We start from the raw sequence: 3489 nt of genomic DNA on the forward strand, positions 1-3489 counted from the left end.
GCTCCCAGTGGAGACTGCGGTCTTTCTGCTGGTTAAGCGAGAAGTCCCTGGGGGCTCAGACAAGGCCCCTCTGCCTGGCCCTGGCCCCACCCTCCCAGCCAGACGGTCACCAAGGAGCAGGTTCCCATGGCTCCCAGAGCCCCCTTTCCTGCTGGTGACTGTGAGAGCCCTCATTCCACCCAAAGGGGCTTGGACGACCTGCGTGGGCTGCTAGGGATTACCTCTCCCTTTAGGGACAAGCACCCCGGGTGCTAATACGGGGAAGAGACCTGCTAAAAAGGCGGCCATGCCTGCACCATCCTCAGCCTCAGCCCTGGGGTGCTGGCCCAGCTTGAAGTGGAAGTCTGTCGAGGCTCCTGGGCTCACCCCAGGGGAAAGAGAGGTTACCCTACCTCAGCTGTCTTGTCCTCAGCAGCCTGAGCCTGGCCTGGGAGCTGCTGGGGAGAGGTGACTGTGGCCTCTATGTCCTCCCCAGGGGATGCACTGTGAAGCGGGTGGCCAGAGTGAGCCTAGAGAGCACAGTGGGGCCCGGGTGCTCCTGGGAGGACCCCGCACGTAAGGCATCCAGGCTGACAATTCCCAGATGGTCATGCTGGGGCCCCACAAGAGCTGCCTCTTCTGCGAAGCAAGTCACTGAGCCCTGAGACCTCAGCTCCTGCCCCTTCCCAGCCCTGATGCCACAGCCCAGTCATGCCATTCCCCCTCCCCTGCCCCTCTGCTTGGGCAAACACCGTTCCCCCTGCTTGCCTGGCAGGGTTTCCCTGCCTTAGCCCTGCAAGCTCTTCTCCTCCATCCCTCAGCTCCTGGTGTGAGGTGGCCCCTGCCTCCTGCTCTGGGACCCCCAGCTCTTGAGAAAGCGCCTCCAGGGTCTCACAATCCCACGGGTTATCATCACCGTCCATCTGGTGCCTCTCCTCCTGGCCTGAGGACTCTTGAGGACGGACGGCACCAATGTGCATGGCCTCTGCATGTTCGAGGAATGAATGAATGAGGAATTCGGCCCCACTAGCTCAGTCATGCAGAAAGGGGTGAAGCTGCCAGGGCCCCCGCAGGGCTGATGGAGGATTGCTCAAATTTAGGAGGAGGCCAGTCAGTGGGGAAGGCATAGCTAGGAAAATTAATCCGGATTGTGCCAGGGCCAGTGTCCATGGGGAAAGTGGCCTCTGGGGTTGGGATTAGGTTGGTACCTGAGTCACTGAGAGGGCTCCTAAGACCCCGGGGCTGGGGTGGGCCTTGGAATAAACAGAGCCTTCAGATGAGGAAAGCCCATCTCCTTTTCAGCTGGCTCCCTCCTCAGGAGCTGCAGGGCTGAGGAAGCGGCTGCCTGTCCTCCACCATCTGGCCCAAGCCAAGAGAGGGAAGGGGGTTCTCCTGCCCCGCTCTCTCCGGCACCACACGCACCCCTCCTCCGACTGGCCAGAGCCCTTCGTTCACACACTGCCTAACCAGGACTGGGGAAGCAGAGCTTGCAAAGGGATTTTCCAGAAGTTACACAGAGCTACGATTGGCTCCAAGAGCCCCGGGGCTGGCTGATTCCCTGTACCTGGGTCCTGGCCAGGTGCACCACACAGGGTCCTCGCTCTGCCCTGTTCTGCCTCATGGGGTCTCGATGCCTTCCTGCTGGGCCCTGGGCTGGTGGTCTCTCCAAACACTGCCCTCATCCTGCAGGGTCCCTGCCACAGCGCTGAGTTCCTTGTAGAGGCTGCACACTGCGTGCCCACCCCGGGACATCCTTTTGGATGCATGCCTGGGAAACCTCCTCACCCCTCAGCGCCCCCAGTTTGAAGGTCTCTTCCCCCATCTCTGGTGTCCCCATCTCTGTGAGCATCAGACCAGGGCACAGCCTAACCAAATACTCGGCCCTCATAGAACCTCAGGGACCATCGAGGCCTGCCCACGGAGGGCCTTGGAGTTGCGCAGGGCCCTGGTGGCCAGAAAAACGCACATCGGGTTCCATCTGCAGCAGCAGCCCCAGAGACTGGGGTGACAGCTGGGGTGGCTGGGGATTGGGGACAGGGTGCAGGCTGACACATTCCGTGGCAGCCCCGTGACGCAGGCACACCCGTGTCCCTGCCACTTGGCACGTGGCACAGCGGCAGAGCTCCTCTCCCGCCCCCAGCTTGAGATGCTTCTGGGGGTGCACCAGGGGCTCTGGGGAGGGGCACCATGGCCCAGCAGGCACGTGGCCTCGAGAGAGACCCGTGTTGCTGTCCCAGCAGACTAAGGACCCATGGTCAAGCCCAGGGCAGCTCAGCCTTGCAGGCTGGACACCCTGGGGAGTGGGTGCTGGGATCCAGGCCTCATCTCAGCCCCTGCTCGGGAGAGCGTGAGCACCCCCAGAGGTGAGGCCTGGGCCCCTAGTGCCTGAGGCCCGAACCCACACACTGCAGCCGGTTTGGCCGTTGGCTCCTCCTGCACCACTGGTGGGGAAGGCTCGGGTCACCTGCTCACCCACAGAGCTCCCTTCACTGCCACCCAGTCATGGGAGGCACAGCAGTGGGTGCCCACATGCAAGGAGATGGGATCTTTGAGTGGCTGAGCAGTGCCACCCAGGTGGGACATCCCTAACCCCCCGGCAACACAGGGCTTCCTGGGTCCACGTCTGGCTGGTTCAAGGGCCCCGTTCCTCCCACCCACAAAGCCGTCTCTGTCCTTCTCGTCGGTGGGAGTCGGACTGGTTCAGCTGCCCTGGAAGTGGGTGTGAGCTGGAGGCGGTGAGTCCATCGATGAAGGGGCTGAACTCATGGGTCTGGCCCCAGGTGAGGGGCGGTTGGGGGGGCAGGGGGCAGGGAGTGGGACAAGTGAGTCCTAGGGTCGCCCCACACAGCCGTGTTTGCAGCTGGGCCTTGAATTTCCCTCCCCTCCAGGCGGCTCCAGGTCCAGCCCTGTGTCCATCTCTGGCCAGGCCAGCCAGGTTCCTCCAGGCCTCTGCCCTGGCCTGGGAGATGGAAAACCCCTCAGTCTCCTGGCCTCACCCAAACCTTCTGCTCCAAGGCTGCTGTCCAGCACCACGCGGAGGGTGTGGGCTGGGAGAGGGCCCTGTGTCCAGCTGCGCACCAGGGAGGCCTGAGCTGCCCCTGGCCATTGGGCCCTCGGATGCATGGGTGTGGGGGAAGGGCCTGAAGGAAGAGGCAGGTGAGGTGGCCTCCGCCATCTGCTCCTCCTGCGGAGGGCAGGCTGCCCGAGCAGAGCCTGGAGCCTGGGAAGGGCCTGGAGTGGCCGCTGGGCCGTGGGTTCCTGAAGCGGCCACCGCAGCCCTCTCTCCTTCTGGGGTGATGGGTGGGGAAACCTCTCCACCCACCTAATCCCCAGGAGGACACGGGACCCCTCCCCAGCAGGTTTCCCTTCTGAGGCCCTCCAACCTTGGCCAAGGCCCGGTCCCGCCTCCAGAACCAGGAAAGTGCCAGCCTCCCCCAACCCTCCTCCTCCCGCGGGCGGCAGCTCAGTGCAGGCCTCGGGTCCAGAAGCAGCCCGGGGAGGGCCGGCCCG

Source organism: Mandrillus leucophaeus, unplaced genomic scaffold (assembly GCF_000951045.1).
Source record: "Mandrillus leucophaeus isolate KB7577 unplaced genomic scaffold, Mleu.le_1.0 Scaffold78, whole genome shotgun sequence".
NCBI lineage: Eukaryota > Metazoa > Chordata > Mammalia > Primates > Cercopithecidae > Mandrillus > Mandrillus leucophaeus.